This window comes from Terrapene carolina, unplaced genomic scaffold, assembly GCF_002925995.2.
Source record: "Terrapene carolina triunguis isolate 2854851 unplaced genomic scaffold, T_m_triunguis-2.0 Scaffold95, whole genome shotgun sequence".
NCBI lineage: Eukaryota > Metazoa > Chordata > Testudines > Emydidae > Terrapene > Terrapene triunguis.
Window position 1 is genome coordinate 32,638,462 of NW_020664446.1, and position 11,145 is coordinate 32,649,606.

Sequence of the window (11,145 nt, forward strand, 5' to 3'; positions counted from 1 at the left end):
CTACCAAAGAGAAGGATGATGAATAGTAAAGAACACATCAATGATACATTCACAAGGCTAAAGAGAGAAAGCCTGAAAAAATGAATTATTGTTCTAGTACAAATTTGTTAACAGGGGGAGGCAGATTTTCAACTGACTTGAATATCTGGAGTAGCAAAATGATATTTAGACTCATTTTGCCTTGTTGATAATCTGGATTATATTAGAAATTATGTCTCTGTTTGTTTGTGTTCGAGCTGGCCAACTATACCATAACCCTGATTTAATTGATAGTACTAATTCGTTTCCATAATTTTCATTCTGGTAAGCATATTCAACTTGTACATGTCCTTCATGAATTCTAGTACCAACTGAGCAGTGATTTCTCTTTAGTGTGCTGCCAGGCTTCAGGTTAAAATTCTAGATGGGTTAGAAAAAAGAACTACTGTATTATCATAACCCAGAAAGTACCTTACCTGCAGTAGCACTCCCACCTTTCCATGACTTTTGATCTCTCACTCACATTGAGATTTACAGGACAAAGGAAATCCTTTGCTCAGGTAAGTGGCCCTTCAAAAAGATGATTTGTAAATATGCCACTCTCCTACAGCACCTGCCTCTCCCAGTGCACTGCTGCATTTATTCCATGTGATGAGGATGTCCGGGAGGCCTTTTGCTTGTGCCCTTTCACATGAGGATTTATATCATACTTCTTTTCTCTGTGACTTTCTGCATTCCCTTTGCTACCCAGACTAATTTTGAATCCACTTGAGATTTTTCCATTTTATCATCTATTTTTCTTGCATGATCTTTGAAGAGGAGTCCTAAACCAGGACTGTGACATGTTGTATTGCTAAATTGATTATATCACAGACTGATCATATGCTCTGCATCACAGAGTCAAGAAAGAGGCTGTAAAGAAGAAATTCTGCTAAAAAAAATTAGATAAGTAGCAAAAGCCAAAGAAAAGTTAGAGTCCTTTCACAGGTAGATAGATTTGTGGTTATATGTGTGAACATCTTCCCCAGTGTGAAATTCCCTTTTGAAACGTTTGAAAAAAGTTAATATTTATTTTAATAATTCAAAATCCATTAATCACTTCCATTTTTACATGGACGTTATCAGGCACCTATTCTTTCTTGGCACTTCAACAGCCATTGACATTTCCTAGCAGGGCAATGTGGCTGCTCAGATCATTCTTTGAGCCTGATTTTACAGTCCCTTGCACACACAAAATTCCCATTGAAATCAATGGGAATTTTGCATAGGATCTGAAGAATTAAGGTCCTGCATAGGTGATGTAGCCTTCAGGGGAAAAGAACTAGGCACTCAGCTCTTCATTCCAAGAAGCTGCATCCATAACACTTGGCAGTTCTACTCTTCCGCACAGACAATAAGCTGATGTCCCCAAATACAGTGTATTTCACATGTATTTTCTTATAAAAAGATTTCCAGCAGCTAAAGGATTCTTCACTATATTGGGCCAGATCCTTAGCTTCACTAAGGTCAGTTTGTGCCATGATATACAAACATTTTTTCAGAGTGCAAAGTATCATAGAGTCACATCACAATGGATAGTAAACACAACACACAAGAGTCATTGTCCAGCCATCTTCCTCCACATTCGGCAGTCTTCACCCTGCTTTGAGAAGCATGCCATACTGCATCCTGTCCAGAAAACCACATTGTCAAACCACACTCGCCAAAGGTACCCCCTTCTCTGGCACCTGACACCAGTCCCTGCAAAACTTGCTTCAGCAACCTTCCTCTGTTCATCTGATCCACATGTTCTGAAAACTCAAGTTTTCTTTGTCTGATCATCTTGATATTAGGTATCACTCCGGTTACGCTGTAAATTTAGGCAATTACCTCCTCATTAGTCATGTAAAGAATAACTAACGTGCAGCAATCGCTGTAGCGTTTCAGTTTGAAGGCAGTAAGCCTCTTAATATCCTGTTTCCTTAACGTCCATGTCTCACATGCATATTGCAAGATGCTAGAGACAAGAGACTGCAGCAATTTCATTTTATACTTCATGGTAATACCTTTATTTCTCCAAACATGGCTAAGAGTCACTGAAGCAGCAGGTGAGTCCAATTCTATGTGGGCTCTCTAAGTGGTGTTTAGCATCCATTGTAGTCATGGTACCCAGGTATTTGAAGTGCTTAATGCACTCAAGCTCTCTCAGATTCCATCTGCTAAAATGAGAGAATCAGTGTCAACATTTAAAGTATCTTCACTAGCTTTAGAGTTAAAACCCCAATGAGATAAATAGAAGATGGGGCAGAGGAGTTCACACTCTTTCAGCCATTGTTTCAGACGGTCAGCAGATTCTGGAAGACGATAATCTGCTGATTTTTGTTCAGTCTACACTAGAAGGATTTCTTTGTAACCATGAGGGTTTTTTTTTTTTTTTAAGTTAAAATTCTGCAGGAGCTGAATGTGTCAGGAAGGCCACATAAATACATCAAGTGGGCCAGATCTGGTCTGGGCATTTGACAATGCTGGTTTAGTGCTATAGTCTAGTCTTTAATCTATCTGCATCTCAGTCTTCCCACCTGTAAGATCGGGACCATTTTCACAGGGGTAATGAGGATGAATTACTTAGCATTTCCATAGAACTTTTAAGCTGCAAAACATTTACACAAGTATAATGTAAACAACAAAATGGTTCAGGTTTTGTTTTTTTTTAAATCAAGGAAACAAACAGAGTGTTTTCTGTTTTGCACTGTGTTTAAGAAGTGAAGTGAAGAAACTTCTACTTAAAACAGACTAGTGCTTTCCTGTCTAATTTCTTTTATACATAGTTCAGTTGGGGGAATCTCTGGGCTCCCCTTGTAAATAATCTCTTGGCACACGTATCTGGAAAAAATAAGAATACTTGAGGTATAACAGATGACAGTTTGGAAAACAATAAAACAGAAACCAGATGGGACAATAATATTTTGTGCATGGATTCTTTGTTTGTGCTTCTCGCCTCCCCAGCACTGCCAGTGTGAAGTGTTCCAAATACAGTAGGAACATGCTGAAAGTTGTTGGAATCTGTTCCTCTGAATACACTGGGTAGAGAATACTGGGACACACTGAAGGCAAGGTTATACTGCATAGCTGTGGGGATTGAAGAGACTTTACTTGCATGGAGGATATTTATAAAATTAAACAATCTGAATCTTCTCTTTTTTTCAAAATGTATTTTCACTATAGTGTAGTTTGTCCCATTTGAAGGGTATTTGAGGGAGTGGCCATTTGTTTCTTCCCAACCGGGCCCCTGATCCTGCATTCCTTGTGCACTGGCACTCCTACTGTAGTCACTTGGAATTTTGGGTGTGCAAGAAATACATTATGAGGCCTTAGAAGGGGAAAACAAGGATGATAGAAGCATGACTAGTTCCCTATTACTATATTTTACATTGCAGTGGCACCCAACAAGTGAGAGGCATTGTTTTAGCACAGAGGAGATGCGGCCCCAAGCTCAGTGGCTTGAGCATTGGCCTGCTAAACCCAAGGTTGAGAGTTCAATCCTTGAGGGGGCCACTTAGGGATCTGGGGCAAAAATGTCTGGGGATTGGTCCTGCTTTGAGCAGGGGGTTGGACTAGATGACCTCCTGAGGTCCCTTCCAACCCTGATATTCTATGATTCTATGAACTTACAAGCAGAGTATTTACAGGTCACTAATTTTTGGACAGGTGCTCTATGGTTCCCTACACTTACAGCAAATAAAGAATCACTGTTAAAGTAATAGCTTGCAAAAGTGAGGTTTAGCTAAACACTTGCTAACTAGGTCCACATTTGGGTCATACTGGAAACTACCTTTTTGCAAACTGAATGGACAGGGAAGCTCTTATTTTATTCATTGAATGATACAAGACAAACCGAAATTTGAAACTCCACTTTTTGATTCCTGTTTCCCAATTAGATTGTAGTGAAAAAACACACACACTATCTTTTCTATATGGTGCTTATGCATATTGCAGCTGTACATATTGAAAGGTAATGTGTTTTCTCTGATTTTGTACAAAAAAGAAAGTCAGTCAATCAAACTCCCTCCAGAACTCTGGGGAATTTGCAAATTATGGATGCTCTTGCACTAAACAATCATCCTAGATTGTGAGCTTCTGGGGCAGGCCTGTCTTTGCTTGTACATTGGCTAATACAAAAGACCGCTAATCCCTGTTTGGAATCCTGTGTTGCAGCCACAATACAAACAATAAATGAAACACAACATTCTATGCAGGGCCGGCTCTGGCTTTTTTGCCGCCCCACGCAAAAAAGCCTCCCGTCCCCCCACCCCCAGCGGGGAGCGCGGCAGGGGAGGGCGCAGAGCCCGGCCGCGGCCCCGCTCTCCCCGGCCGGCCGGAGCGCCGGGGGGAGGGCGGCGAGCCTGGCTGGGGCCCCACTCTCCCCGAGCGGCCGGAGCGCCGGGGCAGGGCGGCGAGCCCGCCGCGGCTCCGCTCTCCCCGGCCGGCCAGAGCGCCGGGGGAGGGCGGCCCCGATCATCCCGGCCGGCCGGAGTGCCGGGGGGAGGGCGGTGAGCCCGGCCGGGGCCCCGCTCTCCCCAACTGGCCGGAGCGCCGGGGGAGGGCGGTGAGCCCGGCCGCGGCTCCGCTCTCCCCAGCGGCAGGAGCGCCGGGGGAGGGCGGCGAGCCCGGCCGCGGCCCCGCTCTCCCCGGCCGGCCGGAGCACCGCCCCCCTCCAGGTGCCGCCCCAAGCACATGCTTGGAGGGCTGGTGCCTGGAGCCGGCCCTGATTCTATGCAGCCAACACAGTCATCTTCCTTTGGGGAAAACATACAGGTTTTATTCTGCTATACATGCATGTTTCACAATTGTAGTTTAGAATTTTTTTTTGTCCTTTACTCTCAGTAGTGTACATCCCAGGAGACAGGTGTCTGTCTACATGATAAAAAACCAACCTTAGAGCGGTCATCTTGTTAGCAGTCTCAGCAGATAAGCTAGGACTAAATAGTCTGGATGATTGTACCTTCTCATCTGAAGAAATGATATCTCTCCTGGTAAGGGTTGAAGTACATCACTGGGATAATATATAGGAGGCTTGTAGCACTGTTGTTCATGATGTGCCTGTTCTGTGTATAAATAGATGATTTCACCATGATGAGTAACTATGACATCATTCTTAAAACATTTGATGAACATTTCATTCCAAAAGGAGATATAATTCTCATATGTGCATGCTTTTACCAAAGGGTACAAAGGCCCAGAGTAAGCATGTTAATCTTTATATGAAAAAACAAAGTATGGTGACATTAGGAAGAAGAATACATAAGACTTTCTAATAGATGAGATTTTTGAAAAGGAATTTTCAGGAAAAAAATACAAACTTAGAAAAGTTACTGAGTTTAGTGTGGAGCAGGAAATACAAGGGACATGGCAATATGAGTTTGTGAACATGCAAGTCACCCAGAAAGCAATAGTGGAATTATGGTGCAAGAAAAAAGGAAAAGGAAGCACTATTAAAATAATCTCTTAAAAGCACAATTTCCTGAGCACAGTGTAGCATGGGAGAACACAAGATGGAGGAGTCTGCTCAGCCAATGACAAGATGTTCAGGAAACGTTAGAAAAAAGGAACATGTCTGTCAAAGCAAATAAATCAGGGAGATTCCTATTTCCTGGGACCTCTATCCAAAGACAGCATTCATTAACAGGTTGGGCTGTTAATCTCAATATTAGCATACTGCTAAATTTAAACAGATTCATGAGCAGAGGTGACTGATTTGTAAAGACTTTTAAGGAGGGGAGTCCGAGAGCAGCCCAGGAAAGTCATTTAACCCATCTGAGCTGTGCTGAGCATTTTCCTTAGCTGCTATTTGATGTACTTTCTATTCCTTAGCAAGGAAGCATATGTTCATCTACAAATAATCCCTGGTGTTATAAAACTATTTCTAACTGTCATCTGTCTTTGCCAACAGTTGCTGAAAGGAGGCCAGAAGGAGAATAGTGCTTCATGAAAGCTGCTTCCCAGTGCTATAGCAGGGCTAAACAACTCTTTTGTTTGCATTCAGAAGATCATTTTCTCTGGCAGAACAAGACATAAAACTTTTAAAGACTTCAAAATAAAAACGTGGGTATTACAAGGGAGCTTTGGGGCCTGATCTTGCTATGTGCCAGACACCCTCAGTGCCCGCTGACATCAATGGGAGTTGAGGGTGCTGGGGACTTTGCAGGATGAAGCCATAGAGGCCCACTTCTGGCCTTTCCTCTGAGAGGGTTGTAGCTCCTTCTGCAGTGCAAGAGTGTGTTTTTACTCTGCAGGAGGGGCAGGCTGGGAAATCTTTAGACTCCTGCCTCTGTACTGTGCACAGTTGCTGAGCACCCAGCCTGGCTTGCCCCATAATGCACAAAATAGCTAATCAGATAAGTCAATATAACAGGGGGCTTGGAGGGCCAGGCAGTGTAGGGATTGGCGTGCCTGATGTCCAGCCCCTTGTTTCCCTGATCAACATGCCTCAGTCTTTCAGAAAGCAGAGGTAGGGGGACCCATGCCCTCCCACTCCACAGGGCCCTGTGTGAGCTGACCTCTGAACAGGGGGAACTCCAAGCAGGGAGTCCAAAAGCCACTGCCCTGGGCTACTTCCTACCAGAGTCCCTTCAGTTTGGGGAGTGGCCCATAGTGTCCAGTTTGCTGGGGCATCTTGTCTCCCATGGCACCCTCCAATGGATCTGGGCAGTGCCCTGCTGCAGTCCCAGGCTCCTTTGGGCAGGGCAACCATGAGTTTGGTGACGCCAAACTGCACAATGTCTCTAGGCTGCAGTCACCCAGTTACCTCAATTGCTGAAAGTTCTGAGGTCTCCTCCACAGTCTCCCTTGACTGGGAGACAGAACGAGCTCCCTGGTGGCTGCCTTGGCTAGCAATCCTTCTTTCAAGTAGCACCGTAACTAGCTCCTGCCTCTTCACCAGTTAGCCTTGAACTGGACCTGGCTCTCTCCTTTTCTCCCCACTCCAGGCCTGGCATTGGCTGCAGGTATGATGGGCAGGGCTAGCTGGGCCCAAAGGCTCTCCTTAACCCCTACCGTGCTGGCAGACAGTTTCTCTGCTTCATCACAGTCAGTGTATTTCCATGAAAGACAAGCATTTATTTAAGTATGACCCCGTTCTCTTATAAAAGGAGTATGTTTTTTGGGGATGGGGAGGGAGATAAGAATGTGCTAATTTAAGAAATGGTCAGGTCATTATGAAGCGATGCATGATGCTTAAAATGTTATGTGTATATATTACATATTTAAAAACAATTACCTAGGCTTCTGAGTTCTTAACACTGCCTGCTTGTCTGCATGATTAGGACTGGAAATTGCAGCTGTCTTACGTTTTAAAGCATGGCTGCACTTGCAGTCATTAACAGTAATTCTCAAGGGCTAAAATAATGGGAACTAGATATTATTCCCAGTGATTTCAGGAGAAACATTCATAAAAATAAGAAGATTTGCCCAACTAGGTATCCAAGGTCAACATTTTTATGTGTGTCCGCGGTCAAAACATAAACCCAAGTTTGTTACATGTTACAATTGTGCAATATCCACCACGTGGATGAAATTGCTTGTAAACTGAAGATACTCCATGGGCCAGGAAGCTAAGAACTAGCTAGAATAATACTCATTACAAATATAAAGCCTATATTGTGTTAGTATCAGAAAAGATTGCGCTAGAGCTCTGATCTGAATTTTTCTAAAGTAGAAAAGTTGCACAAATAGGGAAGGCAACTTTATGTAGTTGTTAAAGTCGAAGCTTGGGAGACCTGATTTCTGTTCTCACCTCTGCAAATGATTGTCACCTTACACAAGTCACTTAACCTCTTTGGATTCAGTTTCTCCATATGTAAGAAAGGGATAATATTTACCCACCATTGCAAGTACTTTCAGATCTTTGGACAAAAGGCTATCTATGGTTATTATAAGCAGTGTTATTAATATAACTGTAATTAAACCTGTCTTAAGTAGTCAATAAGGGGACTGTCAATAAGGGGACCAGCAAAAATTGTCTATTCAAGGTGGGCTTTAACTAAAGACAAAGCACAGTGATATTGAAAACTTTGAAGTATCCACAAAGTGCTCTCAAGATAAGAGATTGCCCATCAGTGGTGGCTGTTGGTGCAGGTTTCACAGTATGAAATAAATGTATGGGCACTTGCCTCAAAGAAGTAAATTCTTGCTCTGTGTGTATGCACCATAATTGAGAGCTCATGAATTTTAGATGCATTTTTCTGAAATAATTTTTAGAGCTTGTAGAAGAAAGGCAAGAATATTCCATGAAAAATGTAGGAAGAACCACTTTTCTTTTGTTTTGCTCAAAATGTTTAGTGAAATTCACAAGTCAACAACTGAGATGCTATTCACACTAGGTTGAACAAAAGCAGAAAATATCACATATGCTCTACAGCAGAGGTGGGCAAACTTTTTGGTCCGAGGGCCACATCTGAGAGGGAAAATTGCATTCAGGGCCATGAATGTAGGGCTGGAGCAAGGGGTTGGGGAGCGGGAGGGAGTGCGGGGTGTGGGATGGGGTGCAGTGTGCAGGAAGGGGCTCAGGGCAAGGGGTTGGGGCAAAGGAGGGTGCGGGGTGTACGAGGGGGCTCAGGGCAGGGGGTTGGGGTACAGGAGGGGATGCACAGTGTGGGAGGGGGCTCAGGGCAGGGGGTTGGGGTGCAGGAGGGGTGCGAGGTACAGCAGGGGGCTCAAGGCAGGGGGTTGGGGTGCAGGAGGGGTGTGGCAGGGGGTATGGGCAGGGGGTTGGGGTGTGAGGTTTACAATGGGTTCAGGGTACGGGCTCCAGCCCAGCGCCACTTACCTGGAGTGGCTCCGGGGTGGCAGTGGCACACACCAGGGCCGTGCCACTCCAGGAAGCGGCCAGCACCACTTCCCTGCAGCCCCTGGGGGTGGGAGGGACAGAGGGCTCTGTGCACTGCCCTTGTCTGTGGGTACCTCCCCCAAAGCTCCCATTGGCTGCGGTTTCCCGTTCCCGGCCAATGGGAGCTTCAGGGGAGGTACCCACAGGCAAGGCCAGCATGCTCAGCCTTCTGATCCCTTTCCCCAGGGCTGCAGGGACGTGATGCCGGCCACTTCCCAGAGCGGCGCAGGGCTGTAGCACCACGGGGTTGGCAAACCCGCGGGCCGGATCCAAAGTCCAGAGGGGCCGGATCCAGCCCGCAGGCCGTAGTTTGCCCACCCCTGCTCTACAAGCAAGCCTCTTCAGCAAGGTTCAGATATATTCTTAGACATATTGGTACAGGCACAATAGAACATATGCGTAAGACCCCAGCTCCCAGTGTCATATGATGAAGTCAGAATCAAACTTTCCTTAAAAATGACTAACTATGGACTTGTCTACACAGGTATACTCAGGAAAGTTAATCCAAATGAAATCCATTAATGAAATCTGTGAATTTAAAATGGATATTGAAACCACATTAAACCCTGCATGGAAGCTTTTATTCAGAATTGAAGTCGCCTTAATTCAGTTTAGGTCAATTCAAGAAGTTAACTCATTTTGTAAATTAAACTAAACCAAATTTAAGTCACTTTAATTCTGAATCAGCATGTCCACATAAGGGTTACAGTGATTTAACTATCTACTATAAAAATTAAGTCAGATTAATTTTCCCAAGTAGCCCCATGTATACAAGCCCCATTATATTTTTAGCGGTTATAGTTGCAAAGGAAAGCTTGAAAATGTGACCCAAATAAAAGTGATGCTGTGATGTCTTCCTGAATCTGCAGGCAGAAAAAAGAACAGCAGCCATTAAATCCCAGGAGAAACCATCTGGTCTTGCACCCACCACCAGGATAGGCCTGGCTCCTATTGCTCTGGGAGGCAGCAGGACTGGGTTATTAGGAAGCATGGATGCCCCACTGGACTCTGTGGGATGGCTCTGACTTGATGAGGCTCAGATGCACCGCAGGACTCTGCTCCTCTCCTTGGCTCCACAGGTCAGACTGGGTTGGAGAGACAAAGTGGTGATCCTTTCCCAAACACCATCTAGCAAAATGAGTTGCCACTCAGTGGATTGAGAAGGTCCATGATCGCCTTTATCCTTTCTTACATGCTTTGATAGTAGTGAAATAGTCAGCAACGTAGACATGCCAAAGGTTAACAACAAGCATTTGAGTTAACAACCCATTGAAATGAATGGGGCAGTTCACTCCTCTTGGTGCTTGTTTCTGGCTCTCTGCAGATGCAGGCAAGCACCACTTCATGTGTTTAGATTGGGTCATGTCAAGAATTTCCCCCTTACTATAAAGTCTCTTTTTAGAAAAAAAGAAAGCTTAGATTCTGGAGAACAAGATGGCAGCTCAAAGATATACCACATTACAAAGTCACCCCTATTTGAGTCTTGCTTTAACTGCAGGCACAGTGAACAAATTCAGAGTTTTAGGCCATGTCTGCACTACAGGCATTACAGAAGCACAGCTACTGCACTGAATGGGCTTAATTATCATGGACTTAAAGAAAGGGATGTGTGGTAATCAAATCTGATGATACCAGTCAAAGGAAGAGAGTTAATCTGAGAGACTAGGAGAACACAATCCAGCAGGACTTGGATAGAAAAATATTCTTGATAGCCATGGAGTCCCAAAATGTTTTGTTGTATGCACAAGCAGCAGTTATTTCAACTCAGATTCATCTCTCCTGCATGCCTGTACAATTTACTTTCGGGTACTAAACTTGTGCCTGGTGTTTTTAGTGCTTGACACTAGATGTCTCTCTTGTGCTGAGAAATGGTGCTCTTTCAGAAGCAACTGGTGAGCAGCCAGCATTTCCAAAGACAGAAAATTGGCCTTGTTGTGCCACACCATGTTCTGAACTGTAGGGTTTTGGAACAATATTGCACACTATAATATACTGGCCAAAAACATTACAATTTAGAATACTGTTACTACGGTCTTTTGGATCACTACTGTAGAGTACATCTGTATTTTTAAAATGAGGTACAACGTGTTATTACTTAGTATTAGGGTAATCGCTCAAGACCCTAACTAAGACCAGGGCCCCAGTGTGCTATGCACTGTACAGATATAGTTAAGAGAAAGTCTCTGCTCTGAGGGAGCTTTTGGGCTGCAAATATGTTACAATAGGGTTACCATACTCAAAAAATAAAAAAAGAGGACACTCCACGGGGCCCTGGCCCCACCCCTTTCCCAACTCCGCCCCTT

General features: G+C 44.3%; 1 long non-coding RNA gene across 1 annotated transcript in view; it reads right to left on the minus strand.

Annotated features, from left to right (window-relative positions):
- Positions 1-434: 434 nt before the first annotated feature.
- LOC115271195 overlaps positions 435-11,145 on the minus strand; it is a 23,644-nt gene continuing 12,933 nt past the window's right edge. The window contains exons 2-3 of the long non-coding RNA XR_003899805.1: positions 4,961-5,063; positions 435-2,841 (exon numbers count right to left, since the gene is read on the minus strand). This is a non-coding gene — a long non-coding RNA (uncharacterized LOC115271195). The remainder of the gene's footprint in view (positions 2,842-4,960; positions 5,064-11,145) is intronic.